The sequence below is a fragment of the Tyto alba genome, unplaced genomic scaffold, assembly GCF_018691265.1.
Source record: "Tyto alba isolate M040663 unplaced genomic scaffold, T.alba_DEE_v4.0 Super-Scaffold_48, whole genome shotgun sequence".
NCBI classification, from domain to species: domain Eukaryota; kingdom Metazoa; phylum Chordata; class Aves; order Strigiformes; family Tytonidae; genus Tyto; species Tyto alba.
The window spans coordinates 25,294,003-25,320,535 of NW_024881324.1; positions in this window are offsets into that span (position 1 = coordinate 25,294,003).

The window sequence follows — 26,533 nt, forward strand, 5'->3', positions numbered from 1 at the left end:
TGGTGGAGACTGTAAATATTGAAACTCTAATTTATAGCACTTAATCTTGTTTATATAACATATTTTTTTTAAATCCACTACCATATAAAAAATACGTATAATAAGTAGTTAATTTGTTTTTGCAGATTCATTTTGAAGAACTGCTTTCAAGCCAGAATCCCTGTCTGCACTAGATAGATAGAGTAGTAATTTATTCCAGGATGTGTTCATGAAAATAAATGTAAAAGACCTTCTCACAATGTCTTTTTCAACCTTGGAATAAGTTAAATAAAGTCCCTTAGTTGATTGTAAACCATAAACTTATGTAGCTTTGGTGATATATGTTCTGTCAAAGAGTCAGACTGCTCAGCAATGAAATAATTATCCTGATCAATAAAGTAAATTAAGAATAAAAGACAGAGTGTAAGAGGAATAATCTGGGTAGGACAGTGAATTGGGTGCTGGAACTTAAGTTGTTTGATCTTGCTTTTATACAAAACCTGACAAAACTAAAAATAGAAATGCCAGGATTATCTTCTCTTGAACAAATTTTATTTCTAATCTTAAATAAATAATCATGTCCAGTCAAACCATAAAACTTACACTCAAGAAAACCTCCTGAAGCTTAATAAGACTTAATGTGGTGATTCTGAAATGCTGCAGCCAGCATTGACAACCTTCATAAGCCCCTTCCAAACTTGTACTTAAAGTGTTGTGGTATATCAGGTAGATATGTCAGAGGTGAGAAGCTTATGCTAGCAGAGTCCTATGGCATGGTGGGGTTTTTTGATGTTCAATATTGGATCAATAAAATTAAGGAGCCTGGAAAAAAATAATCTGTTGGGTCAATTTGTGCCACAGGAAGAGGAGCTTCCCTCTCAGTCTACAGCAAGTGCACCTTCCACCAGCTGCAAGATTGAGATAGACGTATTTAAAGCTGATGTTTTAAGTTATTAGACTATATATAAGCAAATTAAACACAAACACTGAGGAAGGATCAGAGACACAGTATCACTGAGAATGAAGAACTCTCAGTTGGTTCCTCCTAAAGCCAGCCAAGGAGAGCAGCTAGACCACTGCTTCTGGTGTGAAGCCCACCAAGATGATGCAGGGACAGAAATGCTCTCCCCAGGGAACCATTTAAACTGATAGAGGTTATTGCTTACACGGGGGGGTAGGATTTACTATGGGATGCAGGGGAAAGGGCAATTTGCAATGGGATAGTGATAATTTGGGGGGGATTTTATGGAAGGGGATTTTGGGAATGTGTGTAGTGTATTATGGAATGCTGAGAGGAAGGAAGAGAAGCAGGGAAGAGGAGGGATCTATATGGGTTAGGGAGGAACTGGCATGGGAAAATAGAGTGAAGAGGGGATAAAGACATCTGGTCATGTTTAAACAGCTCTCTAGTCTGCAAACTTGCATGACAGAGCTCTTGAGTTTGAACTGCAGTTTGTCCTCTCTTCTCATTAAATCCTAATGCTATGTTCTGTGAGGGTGGGTGCACTGTCCTCTGTGTATGTGTGTGTGAACACCAGTGAATATCCAGTTGAACTAGCAGAGAATGAAGGTGAGAGGTTTGAACACCATCCACTAGAGCTGGATCATGGGTCTGAGGGTCTAAAGGACAGCGGCTGCAGGACACTAGGATGTGGGTGCCAGTCACTGGATTGACTGTTTCCAAGACCAGCTACCTGAGTGATTCATACGTGTGTATGTGTGTGCATGTCGCAGCTAACAAACTCCAGTCTTGCTCAGATGGAGAAGAAAGACAGGATCAAGTCACCCAACACTGATATTTACATGAGTCCTGTGTTTCTGTGGTTGCAGGTAAAGGCACTGCTCTCTGTCTCAATCTGTGTGGCTGGTCATGTGTACACTGTGGTGTGTGTGTGTGTGTGTGTATTTGCACATTTTGGGAACATGTGCTCAGCCTCAATACAGCCTGGAGACACAGAACTGCACCAGCCTCACTGGGACGGGAGAAAACCCCTCAGCCCAGTCTCCAGGGGATATAGTTACCTCTGGCAGAATACTGGACACATGTAAGAAAGGCAGAATATAGAAATGAATAGAGTGATGATTCAGGTATATTCTATAGAACAGCCAGAGCAGTTCTGTGACAACATTGTTAAAATTTGGAAACGTATATTGCAGCCAATCAGTTTCATCTTGCATATCATAGGCAGTGAAAAAATCTCAATCCATCCAAAACAGCCACAAAACAATGTCATTGCTCCTTCCTCGTGGGGTATTAACAACTTGCAGCTTGAAAAACTTCTGAAATGTGACAAGGGGCCAGAGTCAGAGGTGTTGGGCAGGGTATGTGTAACAGGAGTGAAGACTGGGAGGGCTTACAAGGGGCTTGTGGTCAAGCTTTGGTTTCATAGGTATGATCAGTGAGTGTGTATCCAAGTATAATTTGTAGGAAAGGGGAGAATGAGAATGAATTAGAAGACTGCTGATAGACAAGAATGTGCTCTCGTTCCCATTGAAACGAATAGGATCAGAAGTTATCCTTAAAACAGAGAAGGTGATATGCTTTTTGAAAATAATTACCAAAAATGGAGAAATAACTGAATGTAGTACTTTAGACTGTTGCTGATGAGTGTTTTAGATCACTTAAGGAATCACTGTCAAAGGTATTAGCAAAAAGCGATTTTACTGTGAAGCTGTAAAAGTGCAACTTAATATTAAGTTTGGTGGCAAGGTTCACTCTATTACTTACTTTTTGGAAGAAACATACAAAGGAAAAATGAGTTAGAATCAATTTAGAATGATTTACATAGCGACTAGAGATGTAAAAAAGTAAGGGAGATCCTCCCATTGAATCACTACGCCAATTTGTCAGGGAATGAGTGATTACGGATCCTACACAACTTTGAGGTAGCAGCAATTTAAGATCTATTAGCACTATTATAGTAAATCACAAGATTAGGTTGTGTGATTTTTAACAATGCTTAAGAATCAGCTAAGTATCAGAGTGATTTAGTACAAATTTATATAATTAACACTATAAAGTTTCTTAAATTGAATGCACACACACAAACACACACACAGGGATATAGAGGTTAACCTATGATAGTAAATTATTGGTACCAAATGATTTTTGAACTTCACAAAATCTAAATGTATTGAATTACTATTTTCTTTCCTCAGCACTTGTCATCAGACGATCTTTGCACCCTTTCTCTTTGACAACATCTGTCAACAGACAATCTTGGAATTCTTTGAAAAAATCTATTATTTGAAACCCTCATGAAAATTGCCCTGAGAGGCGTCACAACTCAAAGGGATACACTTGGTCACAGCCTGCTGCGATCCCAGAGAACTCAAAGGGTCTCACTTAGGATTACTAGTTATAGGATCGCACAATGATTGACTTTGATCAGTATTTTTCCATTTTGGCCACAATTCTTGTCGGGTAATTCTGGTACCTTCCAGAGCAGGCTATGATCTAGTCAGTAGGACTTTCAGGTATGCTTAGGGAGTGCCTAATCATCCTAACTCTCTGTACTTGTAACCAGGACAAGAAAGTACAAGATTGTCCCAACTCACTGCACCTGTAGCCGAGGTGAGAAAGTGCCAGATTGTTCCAGTCCGCTGCACTTGCAGCCAAGACAAGAACACAGTGTTGGCTGGTACTGATATCGCAATGTGGTCCGGGGGGTCCGGACACAGGCAACTTCTTTCCTTGATGTTTCAATGGGAAATTAAATTAAATGAGGCATGATAAGAATCCTAATTCTGTATTCCACGCCCCCCCCCCCCCCCCCCCCCCCCCCCAATATGTGTAGGATTATGCTAAGGAGTTGAAGCCTAAATTGATTAAGGAAAGTGGGTAAGTATTGTTAGCTCTGTATGCCATCAGTAATAAGGAAGATAATTCACAGAAATATTTGTATGTTGGTATTTAAAATCAGAGATGAGGAAAACACAGCCCATCTCTAAAACAAGTCTGGGGGAAGGGAAAGAAAAGGCGCAATACTCAAAGTTCTACATTTAGAAGCAGAATTTCTTGAATCCCTGTGTGATGATAGATTTAAAGGTCCGTGAATGACCATAGCATTTGCTATACTTCAGTATCTTTTTACATCTTGATACTTGACTTGTTACTGACATCTTGTTACTGTTTCTATATTGAAGCTATAGTGATTAGGGGCTTGATGGGTAAAAGGCTTATTACAGATGTAAAGAGAAACAAAATAGAATTTTTTTGTTACTGAATTAAAAACAAGTCACAAAATACCCAAACAAATCTATACGCCTGAAAATATGCTGATATCAAGTGTATGACAATACACTGTTCTATGCCTGAGCAGAAACTGCAGTAAGATATTGAATGCCAGAGTCTAAATAAAAGTACTATCTACTAACCTTCACATTATTAATATGAGAAAAATATATAGTTACAATAACTGTTCTTCAGTAAGTTAATTTGCTCATATTCAGGCTTATGGCTGAATTACAAATGAGAATTGTATTGCAATGTTATTATAGTATTGGGTTTTTGTCCACCTGTGTATTCTTAGAAGTCAGAAGAATAAGTATACACAGACAAAGCTGCTAAAAAGCACAATGAATGGATACAAGCTGAAAACGTCACACTTTGTTAAAACTGAATAGATATACTTGCCCATGTGATAGCTGTAAAATTTGGAGGCCCCTATAAACAGTACATTCAGATTTGGGGTTGATTTGGTTAAGACTTGTGTCATCCTTAATGCTGCACAGGGCTTTTTTTACTAAATAATTGAGCTTGTTCTCTGCATTTTAGTTTCAATAAATGGTCTGGGCTGACAGAGAATCCAATTTTTTAATTTTAGAAGCCTTCAATCTCTTCAGGGTATTGTCTGTGGGAATTTCTTCGCTGTCATGAACTGTAAAAAGATTTTACTTTTCTAGTAGCAGACATAAAAAACTAAACTTGTGTATCTTGGAAAGTATCAACCCAGGCAAAAAGATATTATAACTGTATACCAAAGAAAAGACATATCAAAGACTGATATTTCCTCAAATTCATCTTTCTCATTGGATGAGGTATAGTCATCTGATGAGTTGAAACATATCCTTGTACCGTGAAAATCTTGAAATATATTAACATTTTTTTTTTAAATTTCATTCTATACAATCTATAATTCCTTCTAGGAGAAGTTGCTACTGCAAAAGAGTAGTGTGAAAATAAGTCAAACTTCTCATACAAAAGGACATTGTTGATACCAACAGCCAGTTGATATTAACAGTGCAGTACAAATGAAAACAATATCTGTATGTCCACTCTGAGTCAAAGTTCCATTGTATTGTTTCCTCTGCAAACCAAAGACAGTGTCTACCTTAACAGGATGTGATTTAAACAGAGAGCTAATTTAGCCATTAGTAAACTAGAAGATAAATGATAGCTTTTTCTCATTCCCTTTCTCCGAGCAGCTATTTTCTAAGACTGGAAATATAAATGCAAAACATACTGCTAGCTGATTGAAACCAAGTGAAAGATGATTAACTCCTGATACACAAAATTAAGAACCTCTCCCTACTTAGACTACAGGAGGTTTTTCAGGTCTGTTTAATTGTGAGATTTTTAAGTCATTTTGAAGCTTTGTTATAATTATTCCACTTGTGTGATTGCAGAGTGCAAATGTGAGATTTCAAGATATAAAAAAGTTTAACAGCTCCTCTACTGAACAATGAAATTATTAACTTTAAGCAGTAACAGACTTCTAAACCTGTGTATATAGCACTAGGTGGGGACACAAAGCTGATCAGATGACAGTGTTCTACACTATAATTTAGACAAATTATATTTCTAGTGATTTTGTGAAGAAAACCTCCATAATCTATAATTATTATTATTTGTCTGTATTTTTGTTTTTCAGTGAAATCACTTTCTCTTCTTTGAGAAATAAAACAAATTTTGCTTTCATGGAGTACAGACAGCAAATATCAAGGCCTGTGCAGGTTGTTTTGTTGTTGGACAGGTAGATGTCAGCAAGAATTGGATGTGTTTTAGCTTAACCAAAGAACTTTAAATATTCTTATCTTCTGTGGAGCAGAGATCATCAGAAAGTTCATTGAATTTATTTTGTATTGAAAAGATTTTTGTCCAGAACCAATCTTTGCTTCTCTGGAAATAATCTCAGGTAAGCGTTAATGAAACAAATAAACATCTTTAGTATTAGTCACAAATTCCTCAAAGGAATGGTATGAAAAGTCAAACAACAGTAGACCTGGTTAGAGTTTTGCTGATAAATCATAAATGTCAGAAAATATTGATGATAAATAATAGGGCAGAAGCATTCTTCCTATTAGCTCAGCTTCACAAAATGGTATTGAGAAGTGGTAGAAGTGCTGGAAAAGATTTCTAGAGCTGATGGTCCAAGCATATCAATGGGTCATTGACACATTTACATGTTTGGGTTGTAAAGATGATAGCCACCAAACTCAAAGGTTGAAAACATCCAGCTTCAGGAGAGCTTTCTGACTGGGCTACCCAGCACTAGGGGCTATAAAATCATTCTAGTTAATATAAGGTTCTTGTCCTGTTCATAGCTTTTTGTAAATTAACTTTATTGATAATTTCATTATGGGAGTTATGAACAATGTAAAATGTAAGATATCATAGCAGTTTGATTAATAAGCTGTGCAGAAAAGAAAAAAAAACTTATGTCCATCTCCCTGGTATGTAGAGTTTCAGTGTTTCAGTATTAAGATCTTAAAGATTTTAGAAGAATAGGCTTGGGTTGGAACAAAGCACATTAAATATTTGATTTTTACTCTAGATGGAAAATTCACTGATTTCCCTCTTTTCCCAATTTTAACTATAGACTGTTAACAAATACCAAAATGTTAATGGAGGCATACATTAATATGCAATAAATCAACACTCACGCACACTTGGACAAATATGTAGCAACGCGCAGTCTATTTATAAATATACAGGTTTTTTATGGTCACTTTAAAATGTGTGCATGTTCCCTTTCAACTAATCCTTTCAACTGTTTTCAGAAGTATGAATAATGAATATATTTTCCAAACATTCACAGGGTTACTTGAGGAATATATTGTAAACTGATATTAAATATTAATTCTGGAGTATATATTTGTCATATTTAACCATTTTTAACAGTCTGAGAAGTAAATTGGTTGCTTAAGTATGGTGTTCTAGATTGGCAATTTCATGTCTTAAAAATCTGTTGTGAACAAAACAGCCCATTCATAATGGTTCAAAGCTTTCTTGCTGTATAGAAAAGTTGACATTAGAGAAAAAAAGACAGCTAAGAGCAGATGGAAGCATTCCTATGCATTTTTTTGTTAAGTGTGAGTAATGTATGAGACAGCTGAAGCAAGCATTTTGATAGCTTTTCCTTTTATTCTGTAATTGTGTCTTGTCACTTTTGACATACGTAAGTCTACTATACAAATAGAGAGGGCAGCAGTGTGAACCTTTTATTACTTTTGTAAACATGTGAGGATCCCCTCACTTCAAAGTGAGTTGAAAAGCCATTAATTAACATTAATGAATTTTTATAGGACTAGATTTATAAGCAAAACATCTGGTGCTTTATAAAAGGAAACGATAAGAACTGAGGGCTGGAAACCCACGCTATATGCATTAAAAGGACTTATATTGGACTAACTAGTCTGGTCCCAGGGACTAGATGTACATTAAAGATTGGACCGCATCTTCTGGTTCAGCATCATCTGAAAGAAATGCTGCTCCTCTTCTTAGAGACTACTCCACAGTGTGAACCAAAGCACAACAATTGGGGACAGTCAGATGTGTTTCAAAAGCACAATCCAAAACTGATCTGAAATGATGAAGGTAACACATTCTTAGGGTACCTGTGTCCCATTGCTCTTTCCTTGAAATGCTTCATCTAATGTTAATGTCCCTTGAGGATGTTTTCTGTGCTGTGGACAGCCAGCCTGTTTTGCACTGAATGGATAACACTTCCTCTCCTGTCCTAAACTGTCACAACTTTCAGTTGTCATTTATGTGGGATTCATTTTACCTACTTTTAGTTGAGTAAAATTAATTTTCTAATATCAGAGAGTCATCCAGACTCCGCTGTCTGCTAAAGAGAAACACACGTCCCGATGGAGATTCATTTCACTTGTTTTAGGATGGAATGGATCACTATCCATAGGATAGAAGGGAATCCTAGCCTTGAAGATATCTAAATTTAGAAGGGTAGATCAAAATGAAAACAATTTCATGTTAATTCATCTGATCCAGTTTTGAACTCCTTACCTATCATAATATCTTAATATTAAGTAGCAAGATAATCTCTGTCCTTTTCTTAAATTATTTTCCATTAGTTATTTATTAGAATAATAGAATCATAGAATAGCTTAAGTTGAAAGGGACCCATAAGGATCATTGAGTCCAACTCCTGGCTCCTTACAGGACTACCTAAAACTAAATCATATGACTAAGAGGATTGTCCAGACACTCAATGAACTCTGACAGGCTTGGTGCTGTGACCACTTGCCTGGGGGGCTTGTTCCAGTGACCAACCACAGTGAAGAACCTTTCCCTAATGTCCAATCTGAACTCTACCCTGATGCAGCTTCATGCCATTTCCTTGTCCGTGACCAGAGAGAGGAGGTCAGCACCTCTCCCTCCGCTGCCCCCCTTGAGGAAGTTGTAGATTGTGATGCGGTCACCCCTCAGCCTCCTCTTCTCCAAACTGAACAAACCAAGAGACCTCAGCTGCTCCTCGTAAGTCTTGCCCTCATGGATTTTCACCACTTTGTTTGCCCTCCTCTGGACATAGTCTAATAGTTTGATGTCCTTCTGATGTTGAAGTGCCCAAAACTGCAGACAGTACTTGAGGTGGGGCCACACCAATGTAGTTTGGGGTGGGACAATCACCTCCCTCAACTGGCTAGCTATGCTGTGCCTGATGATATGCTTGGCCCTTTTGGCTGCCAAGCCAAGGACATACTTGGCCCTTTTGGCTGCCAGGGCACACTGTTGATCCATGTTCAACTTGCCACCAACCCAGGCCACCAGATCTCTTTCCCTGTGTCTGATCTCCAGCCTCCTGTCCCCCAATTTGTATATATAACCAATATTGCCCCACTCTAAGTGGAGAATCTAGCACTTGCTCTTGTTAAATGCCATATGGTTGGTGATTGCCCAGCTGTCTAGTCTATCCAGGTCTTCCTATAAGGCCTTTCAACCCTTGAGGGAGTCCACAGCTCCTCTTAATATAGTATCATTCTAATATAGAAGCCAAATAACTGTTTTACAAACTCTGGCATACTGTGTGACATACTAAAATATAACTTTTAATAATACATCCTGCATGGATTTGCATTTGGGAGCGGGAGGAGGTACAGCTTCAATTCTGTTCATCATAAGCAGATCTTGCTGAATAGTGAAAGTTGTGTCCTAGTCTTCTATTCCCACCCTACACCCAGAATTACAGTTGCTACATGGATTTATTGCATGCCGCTGAAATCAAACTCCCTAGAATAATGCATTATATTATATTGTCTTCCATAGCAACTTTGTGTCTGATATCAAATATGCTTGCTTAGTGAGAAAATGGAAGAATGTTTTCTACATATGCTCATATAACATTCCTTCTTCATATTAACTACTTCTATTAAAAAGGTTAACTAACCCCGTGAAATACAATTTATGATAGAAGATGGATTATCTCAAAGGTACAATCTTTTTATTTTTTTCTTTTTTGAATGATATACCATTTGTCCTTTTTTGTTATCTCCAGCTCTTACTGGGAAGCTGAAACTACAAGTCACAAAAGAAAGGACAGCTATGACTTTATAAAATGCTCAGGAGTGCTATGGCAATGATTATTAAAGGAATAGAAAGAATAGTCGCATATTTACTATTTGTCTGTGTAATTAGTCAGGGAGCTGTTGTGGAACTGCAGTGTCTCAGCTGTATGAGTAGCTGTACAGGGGGATAAAGTCTTGCCAGAACAGAGCTAAGAAGCCTGAAACATCTGCAGGAGCAATTAATTACAGGTCACTTTGAGGGAAGCATAGCAGAGGTACAGGTACATTCAGCACTCATGATAGAAGTATTAGAATGTATTAAAACTGAGTTTGGTGACTGATTATACCTTTAATAGCGTTTCACATTATAATTATTCTTCACATCACCTCTGAGGAATTCCCCTACCTCCTTCTATTTGTTTATTTATTTATTTATAATTGTGTAATAGACCATTTTGGCTGTTTTTTTTTTTGCTTCCTGCTGAGGTGTTTCGCACAATGCCTCACTTCAGAAGCCTAATTGTGATGCCGATTATGTTCCTTGCTGTGAGGTAGCATTTATACAGAACATGCAGGATACAGACATGTTTCTTATCCATATGCAGTCTTGACAAATGACTATATTTTTTACCTGTGGTCAAAATGACCTAATTAAACATATCAGCAACTACAGTGGGTTTGAATGGCTAGTGGAACAGTTTTATGCTTGGTTCCAGTAATTCCTCCAGAATAATTATTTGTCTGATGAGCAGAATGGATCCCAGGAGGGAAAGTAAATGACAGGTGTTGTTCTGCCTTTTCCATACATTTCAACGGTCAAAAGCATGCAGCATTTTTTATAATCTTTGGCTCTATCAAAATAAGCAGCCAGGTGGCAGTTAGTCTATCTTAACTTGAGAGGGGAGCGGCAGAGGTCAGCTTTCATATCTGAAAGCTTCCTTTCTGAGCAAAGGAAAGAAAAAAAGGCAAACAAGCACCCCAGCTAGCTATTATTTTCAAAAAGGCTTTCACAGTGATGTCAATGCTTGTTTTGCTGGCAATAACAAATAAAAAAAATGGGAATATGCTTGGACTATGGATTGGACTATGGAACCCATGGCATGTAAAATAAACTTTGGCATTGTTCCTGCTAGATTTTCTAAAGAACTGCACAGGAGAGTATAGAAAATAGATTTTTGGATTATAGTTTCAAAGAAATGTTTAGAGATAAATGTTCATATAGACATTTACTAAGGGCATGTTCATAAAAGTCATCTTTCTGTACTGGGGGAAAGGGAAACAGTTATACACTTTATTCTCTCACTATTGAGAATTTTCTCTTGGGCAGGAAGAGATACCTCTTTTTCTTTCTTGAATGTCTTCTAGATTTCTACTATATAGTGGTTATACATTGTTCTTACAGACATGGTTGTCTTTCTTGGGGAGCTTAGTCACAGTTTTTGATCCTGAGTTTGGGGAATGTATGGACTTTTACAGGTTAACAGCAACTGCAGCTGAAATTTGTACTGAGCAAGCCCTCTCCAATGTGGAGTGTATGACCTGTTGGTTTACTAATGGTGCTAACTCTCATTCATAGTTCTTGTACTGTAATGAATGATACAGATTTTTTTACATTAGTCAAGACAAAGTTACAGTGTGCTTATGTACATATAAACATATGCATGTGTGTGTGTGTGAGAGAAAATGTTTTCCAGTCTTAGGCTTTTCTTTGATTTGTTGATAGTTCTGCATTTACACCTGGTAATTGCTAAGATGATTTCATGACAGATGCACAAATGTGCAATGTGCTTTTTTCATTTTATGTTTTATTTTTAATGAGGGAGTGGGACACATTATCAGTTTAGGTTCTATTTAATTTATTTCCAAAGTTGTATTTAAGTAATGAATTTGTCTTGTTACATAGTGCAATCCAGTAATAACCTGGATTTGTTTGCATTGCTGATATGCAGTAGCTATTAAAACTATAATAGTAATGTAAAACAATTTTTAATCTGTTTTTTTTTTGCTTGTTTGTTGTTTTTTTTTTTTTTTTTTCCCAGACTTTGTCATCTTTGTACCAGCTAATATTTTCTCAGCTTGACTTGCTGAAATTCCCAGTGTGCATATTTTCACAAATGGAACCAAGCATCCCACTGCCACTCAGTTTGATAGGAGAACAAAGTGATCAACGCATGACAGCAGTCATCCCTAGAAAAAATGAAACAAGCAGGTATGGCTCCTTGGCTGGTGCAGCATTGCAATGTCATCTCTTGTCAAGACCTTACTACAGTGTGTCAGCTCTAGATTTGGACCTTAATAAGGTATAGAAACAGATATTCTCTCTACAGTTAGTGTCATTTTCTTGAGATTGCAACAAATGTCCTGAGTTTCATGTCCTTACTGATAGGACTGCATGTCAAGAAAGCCACTAAAGTTCCATAAAATAACCACCCGGATTTTGTCAGTTACCTGCAAGATTAATTCATGTAGGCTTTTTCATCTTTCTTTCTAAATGTGGAAAGGTCACTGAAATTAACAATTTTGATGTGAAATGTTGTTTTTTAATCTATCAACAGGAAGGCTGAATGCCACTTTTCATATTTCACAAGGCGCAATCACAACTGTCATATCTTATGCAGTAACACTACTTTACAAAAAGGATCAGAATCTCTTGCAAGGAGATTTGGATTCTTTTAAAGATAGGATGCTTTGAAATAAAATCTTCAACTTGCTGTTACTCACTTAAAAGGTGGGATCCTTCTTTCACAAGCCAGGAGAGTGTCAAGGCAAGGTGGTAAGCAAAGAAGTATAGAGACAATACTCTGATCCTCTTAATCCAAAGGGAGAAGGCTGCACTTACTCCATGGAGTGTTGATGTGGCAGTGATGGAAGAGAGGAGAAATAGATGATGCTATGGTCCTTTATTGAAGAACCGTGCAAAAGAAGAGCTGCAATATTTCCATGCACTAATTATGCATCTGGAGGTTGTATCAAGAAATATTTGTTGACTCTGACAAACTCACAGTTTGCGTTTGTGGATGTTTCTTTTGCGATGCTGGAAACTAACTTTTTAGCAATATTCTAGAGGGATTTAGGGTGATTTTTTTACAGGATAGTTGAAGACTTTCTGTCTTCTGTATTGGATGCAGTCTGTGACTTCCTGTGTGTGACTTTTAGGAAGGAAATTTTGTGTGCCTATTATTTCTCTGAGTGAGAGCTCTAAGCCTACAAAAGCTGTGTGAAAGGACTGTCTAGTTTAAAAGTAGTAAAAGGATACTTACCCCATTTGAGATTTTCACTTCCCAAACATTTGATAGGTACATCAGAAGAATATAATGTATCTGAATAATCATGCATCACAGCTTATCCAGAAGGCTCACTTGAAAATCTTTTTTTCCCCCTTTTTCTTAAAAAATTACAACAAGATTATAACAAGAGATCATGTAGATGCCATTTTCACATATTTTGACATGAGTAGGGTTTTTGTTTGTTGTGGGCTTTTGTGCAATACTATTGTAACATTTATACTGGTAGTTTAGGAGATAACTAAATGTTTAATTTTGGTTCTCTCACTAAGGGCTTCCTCTCTTCCGTTGCAAAAGCCCCTGGCATGCAAAGATACAATTTGTGAAATGGAGACAGACATGTTCCCTCCACTGACGACAGAAGGGTGTGATTCACAGGGAATTGTTCAGTAATGCTGTAGTTCTTCAATCACTTAGAGAGATGAACCACAGTCAATAAAATTATAATATTTACATATTAGTATATTGTGTAAACACTGACATTTGATAATAATAATTTTTTTAGGAAAATGTAAGAGACTGTGTGTTACACAACATGTATTCCTGAAATGTGAGGAATATTAAATAAAATTGCATGAGAGAGATTTAGAACGTTAGTTCCTTGCTTGCATGAATTATACTGCCCAAGACAGACATAGTTAAAGTAATTTTTATTGCCAGTTTCTTTCCTTTCTCATGTTCTCCTATCTTTCTCTTCACTACACAAGAGGCAATATCTTTTCAATATTTTTGTTTTTCTTGGCTTGAACATTTGTCTATCCATTCTCAGTCTCATTTCTGTGAAATAAACCCATTTAAAAAAACCAAACCAAACCAAACCAAAAACAAACACAACCTTCTGTCAAGTGAATGGCAAAACTGATACAATGGAGCAACAATCTCCAGTGTGTTGTGGAGAGATAGCTAAGGTGATAATCATTTAACACGTCTGCTGTAGCCACAGTTCAGTTAAACATATCCTTGGGCAGGGTTATCCATTTAGCTTAAAATATCTGGAAGGTAACTTTCCAGAGATACTTCAGCAGCATTACTCTTGCTGTGAGGCTCTTTGCTCCCCAGTAGCGTCATCTGCTTCCAAAATGTCAATGCAGTGTTTGACTGCTGCCTGTACTTTGATTTTGTACAGCATTACTCTATGAAAGCTAAAGGTTACTCTTCTGGTGGAAAGTGTCTGAATGATTTGCAAGAGCAAAGCTAAAATCATAAAAGGAAGGAATTCAATAGATCAGGGGATGCCCTAAGACATACTGATATAGAATTAATCAAAAAAAGCCGTTCCAGCCCCTGCTACCCTTCTCCTTCAACATAAAGGTTGGGAAAAACAGAGGAAGCAACAAAGAAACCACTTCTGTATGAGACAGGTGGCATTTTAAATGTTTTGAAGATGCAATTAAGTATTCTCATGGCAGGATATCACTTTTTGCAGCTTTTCTAAGTCTTGTAGTTAAATTACTGGTACTAAATATGAGTTTTGTGTAGATAGGTGAAGATTTTGTGTGTATGTGTTTGGGGTTTGTTGTTTGGTTGGTTTTGTTTTTTTTTTCTGTATGTGTTTTCGTGTTTGTTCTTGTGTGGGGTTTAGTTTTCTTTTGTTGTTTTTTTGTTTGTTTTGTTGTGTTTTTTTATTTGTTTGTTTGTTTTGTTTGTTTGTTTTGTTTTGGTTTTTGTTTGTTTATTTGCTTTTTGATATTTTTTTTTTGCCTGAATCCTTTAGGTTATTACACAGGAAATGTAAGTTCTTTGAATCTGGTGAACTAGCTACTTATATACTTGAACAGCAAACTTTAATGCAAAACTTAGCTGAGGAACTGAGAACAATTTCAGCAACAATTTTATTGCGTGCACGTCTGATTATGGCAAAAGAAAATACACTTCAAACTCTGCAACAAGCAACCATATGGAATAATAGCTGTAGGGGTCTGCAAGAGAAATGGTGTTACATATCTGAAGTTTTCTTTTCAGCTTTTCAGATCATTTATATTAAGCTATAATTCCCTGAGGAGTCAGGAGCTAGAGCTGGTGTGTCTGTTGCAGATTTGAGTCAAAGCTGCTGTGGGCTTAAGGGAAGAACAGTTGTTCCTTGTGAAAGGTAGTCAAGTATCAATATTGAATATTCAAATTTCAATATAGGATGAATAGAAAGAAGTTGGCTTCCTTGCCTCTGGTCATCTGTGTCAGTAGCAGTTAAGATATTGTACTAACTTATATTAATGAATCCATAAATGTTTACTTTAAAACCTTTCCTTGGCAGCCATCTTTTGAAGTTCAATATAAAACTTCCAAATTATTGAAAGAAGAATAAAAGAAACCCCTTAACTACTTAAGTCTAGAGTAGTTTGTTTGGCAGCTTCAAACAGGTGAAGTATTTCCTGTATATACTCTCATGATCAAAGAAGGAAAGAAAAAAAAAACAAACCTGTTATCCTTTAAATTGCCCCATTATCTTCTATTGCTTTAATATTATACACAGTTGTTTATAACATACAAAAGTACTACATCATCTTTTATTCTGTAAACATATGAGTGGCTGTGGACTCCCTGGCATGGAGATCACTAATACAGGAAGTTGCATATAAATGACAATTTTTGCTTCTAAATTCTCTGCTATACATGGGATTTAGCTGGCATTTTTCTCAGGTACTGTGTACAGTCTGTCTATCAAGATGAGTTTCCTTCCATTAAGCCCTTCTGCATACTTTAATGAATACTTAATAAGGCAAATCATCCAGTGTCTGACAGGCTACCTGTGCTGTGGTAATCTGTGCAAGCCAGCTCCTTGTTTCTCTTCCTTTGCTCATTTACCATTCTGTCTCAGTGGTTGAACACAAACCTCCCCTACTGCTGCAGCTTAAACGTAGCCAGTGACTGTAATGATCTGAGAAAATGCTCAAGTTCAGCAAAAGGAGGATAAACGTCCTCTAAGAGAATCTCCACCAGCACCTGTCGTGCGTGGATGTGAGCTGAGCAGTGGCTGATTTCTTTGTTGCCCAGCACTCTGCACCAGCAGGATCATGCCTGCGACAGTCAGTGCATGCCCTATGCCTTTTACACACCGTGCTAAAGTCAGAGGCAAGACTGTTTAGCCTAACCAATATCTAATTATTACGCAGTCTTCTCATATTTTAAGATTCTTTCACCCTTTCCCTTCTTTTTGGCTTGTGTTCTTCCTAGAAATATCTTTGCAACAGTACCTTGCAAGGCTGACAGCTAGAGATGAAATGTGGTGTTTGATTTCTCCCAACATCTGACATTCTGTGTAAATGCCAGTGTGCTTCTTTGAGTTCACTTAAGAATGTACATTCTCTTTTTCAGCCCCATCCCCCCCCACTCCCCACTCTCCCAGAATATTCAGGATGATATTTAAGAAAACACAGTTCTTCTATTAAGTGAACTTAGGGTGATTAAGAGCAAACAGAATGTCAAGAAAAGGTTATGGGCTAAAATGTTCCTCATTATAATTCCACATTTTTTTCAGTAAAATCCTCCATCATGTTCTAATAAAAACAGCCTGCTGCATAAAACCTGGTTTCTGACATTCTTTGTGTCAGTTCTTTCCTGAAAGCAATAAAAATATTTATTCTTGGTTTGTTTATTCCTTAAAGAAGTGTAGTTTACTTGGAGCCTGCTATTCACTTTCTAGATAAATTAATGGTGTTTTGCACTAGATCTTGAACCTCTGTATCCATCAGAGCAACGGGTGTCATCTTCAGTCTCTGTCACCAGGCTGAAAATCTGTATTTGGTCACCTGGAACAATCTTTCCAATAGTTACAAAAGCACTCTGTAGAATGTAACCATTATTTTCTCAAGGTGAGAGAGTTATTTTTTTTTTTCCACAGGAAATTATGAAATGTAGCAGCACTGCAGATTTTGATAGTTACAGGTGGAATTTTTTATAGCACTGCATAAGAAATTTATCAAAACTTTTCTTCTAGTGAAGGTGTATAATTAATTAAGATGATTTATTCGTTAGCCTTCATTCACAGAACAGACCTGCTTCCACCATCCTTCTTTTTTGGGAACTGTGTGTTCCTGCTCTGCCTTTTATATCAGCACTAGTGCTTGTCTGATCTAATGATGAGCTGATGCAAGATGCTAAAGGGAGGAAAATGATTATTTTTTGTAGAGTTAGTTCTCTGTCGATTAGCTTCTAGGATTGGCTTCCCATACAGTCAACTTGCTACCTATGCAAGTACAAAGAAAATGAGATGAGTTTCTGGTGGGCATCTGGGACAGTGAGGGGTCAGGACCACCACTTCACACGGCAGCTGCCTGCTAGATTGGTATGGTGGTGCTGTGAAACAGCACCTCTGCACAGAGCCTTTTTCTTGATATTTGTTGACAAAAATAACTTTCAGCATAAACTACTTCTGATTAGTCCACGAGTTACATTTCTTTTTTTTTTTTTTTTTTTTTTTTTTTTTTCTTAAAGTTTTGGTATCGCAGTTCTCAGAAGTTGTTAATTTAATATTGATCAATCACTGCAGTGATCTATGTTGATACATGAAGAATTTTCCTAAACAGTGAACTTACATCTTAATGTAACAGTGAAGTTACATCTCCTGAAGGTAATCAGAGTACTAAGCAGAACAGTAGCTACAATTCCATTTCATATAAACTAAAAGATGGATATTCTTCCCCAGATAAATCAAGATCACTTGAGTTTTGTTTTTAAAATGGAAAAATATCCTTTTAGTAGTGGTTACTGTATCTTGCCTGCCTCACTTTTCATGCAACACCTTGGTTTACAACATAGGAAATTCAAACTGATGAAGATAATATCATGTTAGAAAAAAGAAAACAAAACATTTGAGACTACAAATTAGTAATACAAAAAAATTGTGAATGTTAATAAACCATATCTGGAGACTAAAAGTTAAAAAATAAATTAATTTTACTCATTGCCAGAAAATGATAATATATACAAATACAGCACTTCAGAGAGAATTAATTTACCTGATGATCACCCATTGAAACCTGTTGTAGGAAAAAACTTGAATCAATATCTCAATAGATTACATGGAAATACATGAAGAGGAAGGTTAGGCATTTTACTGAAATTTTCTGCCATGTGTACAAATTCACATGTATTATGCTGCTGACATTAGATCACAGTGTATTTTTCTGTTTGCTGCTGTCCCAATAGTCCTTTTATAATGACATTTTTGGAATGGCCTGCCCAGGGAAGTGGTGGAGTCATCATCCCTGGAGATATTTAAAAGACATGCAGACATGGTGTTTAATGTCATGGTTTAGTGGTGAATTTGGTAGTTTTAGGTTAATGGTTTGGCTTTATGACATTAAAGGTAATTTTGTTGTCTCTGCCTTCAGAGCACTGATTATCTCTTATATTTGTATAGTTTTTACCATGTGTTAAACTCTGGCTGAATAGGTAGAGATCTTAATAGAGCTAAAAAGTAATTTTGGTATTTGAGGGGTTTGGGTATGGAATTGGATACTCAGATTTTCTCTAAGCCCTGTTGTTACACATGATGGTTCTGGGAACATCATTACGTCAAATCCCATTGCCCTGACCTTGATGCCTGTGTAGCTTAAGTAAGTGAACACGTGCTACTTTTATCCTAAATCAGAAATCAATGACTTCGACATCAGCTTAGAACAAGAACTTTCCAAAACCTCAGTAGAGATATATAAACATGTTTTTTTCTTCTTAGTTAATTACAAAAAGACTTGTTAAAGCTTGACATTAGATATTAGATTTTTGTTTTATTGAACAATCTCAGTACTTATTCTAACTTCCCCTTTTTGCCGAAGATCTAGGTTATTTCTTGGCAAACAATATATTACCCAAGCAAAAATTCTATGTGCTACTCCATAAAAGAAACCTTAAAAATCCTCCTGAAATATCAGCTTTTAGTGAACTATAAATCACAGAGATTTTTGTCCCTTGTTTTGTAAGCAATTAAAATGTATGTTTGTTTACTTAAATGTTTTCTCAGTAATTAAGCTAAAGGAAACAAGATTGTGTTTTCTTTTACTTTGATCAAGTGTTAGACTTAATTGCTTGCTGAATGGACTGATATGGCATTGCAATTTAGAAGGAAGATTATGAATGGGACTTTGCCTGGTATCTTCTGGGAAATGTTCTGAAAAAAATAAGCCTTCTAGTTTATGTCAAGTGTTATTGATTTGTTTTTAAGAGCAAATTTTGTGAACCCCTGTGATTAATCTGGGGCTAGATAGAGGTAATACTACTAATAGAGAGCAGCTGGGCTTGGTATAAATGCAGCTTGCTTCTTGTAGATAGGTTATAAACTTTGCCCTGTGGCTGGTTCTGCTCCAGTAAATGCAGATACTTCGGTTAACAATGGAGTTTTCATCTTCTCTTTGCTAGATACTGGCTGGAGCCCATATATTCTGATGAGAGGAAAAACTTGCTTTGTTGCTGTATATTGCATAAAACAGTTGGAGTTTTATGCAAAAGATAATGCTAAATTTTCCCAAGGGAAGGGAGGGAAGAAGAGGTTTTGGGAAGGAGAGGAGAGGCTCCTTTATAGCCGTCTGGCATAATGCAATTTGCTCAATGATGTAATTATTCTGTCCCGTATTGTTTCCCCAAGATTGCAGGTGCACAATGTCTCAGAATCTTGTGGCACACATGCTGTGATATAGCTCTGTGTCCCCACTGTTTTGTTCAGCACTTGTTGGCTCTCTAACTTTTTATTGCAACATATGGCTGTCTGATGTTAGCATTTCACTGTGGACAACGTAATGAACTTCCAGCAGTCTATTGCTCCCATAAGCCTCGTGCTAGCTGAGCAGTGGTGAACTTATCTGGCAAATATAGTGCTTTTTCAGAAGAGCTTGACATGAATGTCTGGAATGTGAACAAGGACCCTCTCCAACCTACCCTCCCTAATTAAAACTGTAAAATCTTAGGTTTTGCTCAAACTCTAGGTTCTGGCTTCTTTTGATTTATTATTATTATTATTATTTAAATATCTGTGTTTTAATTGCTTTGCTATCCCTTCACCAACATAGCAGGGGACCTCCATGGTTTTGGTTTTTTTTCTTAACTCAGCTGGTGAGGCAGAGGATTACAAGTTGAAATTTTGAAGTTGTGGTCCAATGTCTTAATGATAAGTAGCCCTATTACCTTTTTTTTTTTTTTCTTCATTTTAATCCTTTGTTAAGATACACATTTCTACTAGCTTTTGTGCGAAATGATAAACTGTTTCTTCTTACTTTGATCTGTTCTATTCTACTTCCACAGTTTCCTATATTTATGGGCTATGTTAAATATTTTGACAAACTGCTGGTGTTTAAAATTGTTGCCAGCTGCAGTCAAACACTAAAGATTTGGGAAGTTCAATAAACTGCCATGGAACCTGCATAGCTATATGTATTTCTTAAGGGGGAAAATACAACACTGCTGTCATGGTTTAACTCCAGCTGACAACTAAGCCCCACCCAGCCACTCGCTCCCCCATGGTGGGATGGGGGAGAGAATCAGAAGAGTAGAAGTGAGAAAACTCAGGGGTTGAAATAAAGACACTTTAATAGATAAAGCATAAAACTATGCACACAAGAAAAGCAAAACAAGAGATTCAATCCCCAGTGCCCTGGGGCAAGTGGGGGGCTCAGCCCCCCCCAGGACAGCCGGGCTCTGTCACACGTAACGGTGAGCGGGGAAGGGAAACGCCGTCACTCCCAACATCTCCCCCTTACTCCTTCTTCCTCCAGCTTTATGTGCTGAGCATGATGTCATATGGTATGAGATATCCCTTGGGTCAGTTGGGGTCATGTGTCCCGGCTGGGTCCCCTCCCAACTCCTTGTTCCCCCCCAGCCCGCTCACTGCCGGGGTGGGGTGAGGAGCAGAAAAGGCCTTGAGGCAACTGTGTGAGCGCTGCTCAACAGTAACTAAAACATCCCTGAATTATCAACACTGATTTCATCACAAATCCAAACATAACCCCATACTACCTACTATGAAGGAAATTAACTCTATCCAAGTCAAAACCTGCGCAATTGTTTAGGAGTGTAATTTATGAACTTCATAATTTATTTCTGGAAAAAGGACCAGAAAGTTTAATGGAGGAACTGAAATCTGAAAATAAATCACGGTGATATATCTAAATGGAAATGAGATGTTTATGTAGGTTTTGTAAAACCGTATATATTTACAGAAATAGGTTGGAACGTACCCATTGGTTACCTCATTTGAGAACTTGGTGATTTGGAGGAATGTTATCATATACTGAGTTAGGAAACTGGCCTGAAATGTTAATTATTTCATAGATACTGTCATACTTTAAAGCCAGTAGTAGTGTAGTAATGTGTCTTTTTGATAGTATTGAAATGAAGGATAATTCACAGTTACTCTCACATTGAGCTACAACTTTCAGCCGTTTCTTTAACACTTGAAAATTAAAAATAAGACTGTTAGAAATATTTCAATGCATGCAAAAGGAAGAATCAAAATTAGCCACTCAGAAGAAATGTTTAGAGGACAATCCCTCCGCTCCTTGCCTGACATTTTGTTAAGACCCAGTCTTCCACTACAGTCATCACAAATTCAGAATAATGTTTGATATTTTAGTCACGTAAGACTCAAAAATTTCACCTGTCCATTAAGTCCAGTCCTTATTATTTAGTCACCAGGTTTTATATGTTTGTTTTCATAAATTCATCAGTGTCCTCAAAGATAATGGGATATTTTGTTATTGACTCTTCCTGTGAATATCTGTTCTGGTACCAGAGTGCTCTGATGGTTATCAGTATGGGAATTTCTTTGTTAATTCATTCTGGCTGGTTTGATGTTTTTTTTGGTCCTTTGTCTGAGTAGCTTGAATTCTAGGTATATTTATATACAATATTTACATTCTATTTCTGTTCATCATGGGTAGTGCTTATAAACCTTGAATGGAATTGAGTTTTCTACTATGGCACAAATTTAAAACCCAGGAAAAATACAGTGTTTAGTCAGACTGTAAAAAACAAATTAAATTAACTCCTTGATGCCTGATTTTAGTTGAATAACAACTTTATTCCGAACTCATGAAAAACATTAGGTGCAGTTTGAATGCTGGAGGGAAATCTAAGGATGCGGTCCAATGATGTCAAAATTTTTAAGCTTAATAACCTAAGTAGTTGCTATGAAAAGGTCATAGAGCTGCAGGAAATGTGAGTGAACAGGTTGTCTGGACCACTCTGGAGCATTTATGCTGTGTAGGTGATAAACAAGGCAGTGGAAACTGCTGTTTGAGGAACTTCTTAGGTTGACTGAATCCCTCGTCACAGGACAATATTAATATTGATTCCAATGGCAGAATAAAAGTATTCAATTCTGAAAGCAAGCATTTTATCATCTTGCTCTCTTGCGATATGTATGAGCTTTAGGGAGTGATCTCTACTGTAATAAAGATTATTTGTTTTTCTATTAACTGCATGCTAATGTTGACTATTAGTAGTTCTGGTCTAGGGAACACCTGAGAAACCACAGCTGCTGGTCTCCCTTTCTAGTGTCTTGAAGTGCTGGACAGAATATTTGTGGTCAACTGAAGCCAGCCAAGCCATTACGTTTCTCATTTCTGTTAGGGAAACAGTCACTGGAATGATTAGAAAATACCATGTCCTGCCGATTCTGAGTTGAATACAGCAAGTGTTTCTCAACACATAGCCTAGGTATCTGAGGAAAGACCAAGGTGATGGAAAGGCTTTGTCCTCACTTGCTCCCTATAGCAAAAGTAGTTTATAAAAGACAAAGAGTGTGAGGAAGACATTTGAAATGAATAATCTAGTGTAGTTTTTAAACTGACATCGTCTGTTTAGCTTAGGCAACAGGGAATATAATGGCACTACTTTTCCTTGACCATACTTGTTAGGGCAGTGAATACCCTCTTGTTCTGCATCCTGCTGTTTTGTCTGCCTGGTCCACAGACCAAATTTAATATGTCATCTATATGGCCTTGAGCTAGTGAGCCGTCTGAGAAAGAGGTTTCCAAATCCTTGTCCCCTTCACTTGAGCGATGCTTTTAAGCTCAGACTCTCACCACTGGGATCTGCCTGAGCAAAGCTGCAGCTGTGCCAGTGCCTGGCCATGTGTCTTGCTGTACCTTGGCTTTCTGGCCAGCCTTAGACCTGCTTCACCACCATGCACTTCCCTGGAGATCACTGGCCTTCAGCTGAAGTTTGTTGCCATTTTAAGGTTCCCTTTGCTCAGCTTCTGTGGATATCATGAATCTGTGCCCTTGCCAATGAGGGTGCTGCCCTACTGGGCTCGTCAATACCCCCAGCTACCATGTTGTCTCCCTTTAATGTGCAATCCTCTCCCGCTACTCCCATCTGATAGATGCCAATACATTTTTTTTAGCATAAAGATTCCCAGTTTGAAGCCATGTAGGGGTGATTTGCAAAAGAAAGGCTTTTTTTTTTTTTTTTTTTTAATATCATAGTTTTTCTTCAGTGTTTTCCAGTTCCATGAGAGAAATTTACTGATAAAATAAGTCTGTTCCATCTCCTGATATTGAAGGTCAAAGTGCATGGTGTCTGATTCTCTTCCAATCATTGAATCAGGGTTTGTGATAGGTACAACGCTGATCTTTTTTCCTTAAATTGTTTGAAGAATATTGGCTAGCAAAGGAATGCATGCTAGAATATGGATGTGCTTCCAATTATCCTAATAGACTACAGTGCTCCACAAAATCCTTAAGGTAATCATGCATGCTGATGGCTGTGCCCTTGAAGCAGACATAGCAAAACATGCAGCTGATTGTGAATAAATTGGCATAATGAGGAGATATCTAGTGCTCAATTTATACAGTGGCCTGTGTATGTAGATCCATGATTATAGCTGGAACATAGAGGGTTAAAGGCATTTGCAGATTAGCCCATTTTTTCAGCACCTTACTCAGTGATGCCCTCTCATATAATGCATTGACAAATCCTGTTTAATGATCAGACAAACTTTGGATTCAGTGTTACATGAACATGGGTCCTCTGTTTAGCTGTCAATCTTGCCTTTGCTGTTGATGGATAGAGATGGTTTTTGGCTATGTTTAGACTGCATGCTATCTTATGTATAATGCAGCAAGGTATAATTTGTAAAAAAAAAAATATTTTAGACTTCTGCAGTCCTAAGGGTTGAAATCCTGACAGTCCTAGCATAGTTTTGGTGGGGTGGGCATGTATTGGGAATAAAAGATATCAGAATGTTGAAGTGACTTTTCTCATGCTGAGGCTGAAGTATTGCACTGGGTACCATGAGACTGAAATCAATAGCTGGGAAACTAAATGGCAAAGTAGCACACAGTCATTTCGGTAAGAGGGGCTCAGCTGGGGAAGTAAAAGACAGAGCTAAGGAGACAAGATGGGAATCAGAATTTTCTGGGGGTGGGAGGAGAATCAGACATTTTAGGTTTAGCTGATAAAAACTCCTTTATCCTTTCATAAATTGGACATGAGGTTGGGTTAGTCACATTAGTATATGAGAGAATGTCCTGTTGGGTCATTTCTGATTAATGAAGTGCTACCGCAACAATTTGCTGTACTAAGTGGTAAGGTGTCAGTAAAACACAAGACTAGTTACAGGCCTGCAGAGAGTCTTCAATGACAGTGGTGATAATGTAGCCCTGTAATCTGCTATACAGTTCTGAGCCTGTTTCAATTAGACCTAATTAGTGGCTTCCTCTATGCATTCAAACCAAAGACATCTCAGTTTAGCTACTTCCCTCTGTTTTCAGCATGTACTGTAGTTATTTGTTCTTGCTTAAAGCAAATCTGTAGTATCTCCATGTCTTTGTTTCACATCCTTGTACAAAACATTGCTCTAGTCCAAAAGGTACCTGTAGAAAAGAATATAAGAATGCAAGACAGTGTGCCATGTAGATCATCAAATCAAAGGCTCTGAGTTCCCAAAGGTCTACAAAAAACTTCATGGCATCTGAAAACAAACGTGGAACAAGTACTTAAAGATTATATGTCCAACTTGAGATGTCAAGGCTCTCACCAAAGGTTGTGATTAGTGTTGTTAAATGCATTTTTCAGATGGCACTAGGAAGTGTGTGGTTATGCAGAATATAAGGGATATGTAGATACTTGGAATCTAAGCACATCTGGTTTGTGGGCATATTTGGTTGATGGGCATATCAGGTTAACAGGTATTCAATTGCTGAAAACAAAAGACTAGAGACAGAAACACTAATAAACCCCACCTAGATACACAAACACTAAGGCACAGAAGATAAGGGAGACCAAAGACCAGATCTCTCGGGTCACAAATTGAGGGATCAACTCAAAGCCTTGGAGATGCTCAACCAACATTTTGTAAATGATAAGTGGGGGAAGTTTATAGATGAGATATTTGAGTAGTCTTGTGGGATTATGTGAAACTTGTCATGGGATGTTATAGAGGCACTGTGGGAATTCTAATCCTGTGAATTTGTTCTTGGGACCTGCAAATGTAGAAGTAAGTACAAATGAAGAGTGAAGTTATGTGAGTGGTAAAAAGATCAGCTGAAGCAGGGGAACAGGACTGGGCTGTCTTGTTCATGTCTTTCTAAGTGCTGTTGGTGCTTACATTGGCACCACAAAAGGCACTGCTCACTTTGTAGATGGCTGTCCACGTTTTCTTTGTGCCTGTTGGGAACACAAGCTCAGCCTCACTGCTGGCTAGACCTAAAAAGACCACAGCAAACAGACTGGGGAAGATAATCTCCTTGGCCTTGAAGTGTACCATATCCATGTTTCCTTAGCAGAAAGCAAGACACATTCCTACACTGTAAAGAGAAGCAAAAGAATCTAAAGAAAAGTCACTCTAGGTATGAGTTAGGGCACAGATTTCCTACTGACTTTACTTCTAATGACTAATTAATCTCATATGTTAAAGAAGCCTCTAATCAGGTGAGAGACTTCATTGTCACCTGATATTTCACAGCCCTCTTTTCCATTTGTTTTCTAGCTGTGACTGATGGCTATGCTTTTCCCAAACATCCATTTGTCTTTAGCATACCTGCAGCTTCAAAGTCAAGAAGAACCTTTCCTAGGTCCAGAAACCGCTTTTAAAAACCTAGACATATGGGTTGAATTACAAATGACTCCAAAATTCAGCGTTGATTGATTATCATTGGTAACCCATCACAGAGGTATCAAATGCCTTCATAAGAAAGGCAAACTCACTAATACTGCAGTTACAACACTATCAAGAGGTATCTCTGGTCAATAGCAACGGAATTAAAAATTAGCTGTCATCACAACTGCAGGTATAAAAGTAAAATAAAATACATCCCTCCACAGACACACACTTCCTCGAAATAATCAAGAAGAGAGAAAAAGATCGACTTGAATATGTATTTATCTATACTGTCTCTGCTTGCCTTCTCTTACTTAGTGTAGACACATTCAAGGAATTTTAAAGTTTTGCTGTTAGTCAGTAAAGGCTTACTGATGATTAACTGGCTTTTCATGAGCCTCACAAACTTTTGTTGTCATTCTTTTCCTTCTAAAGAGCAGGTAATTAGTACAATTTATTTATTGTGTTTTTTGTCATATAAGACAATGGAGAT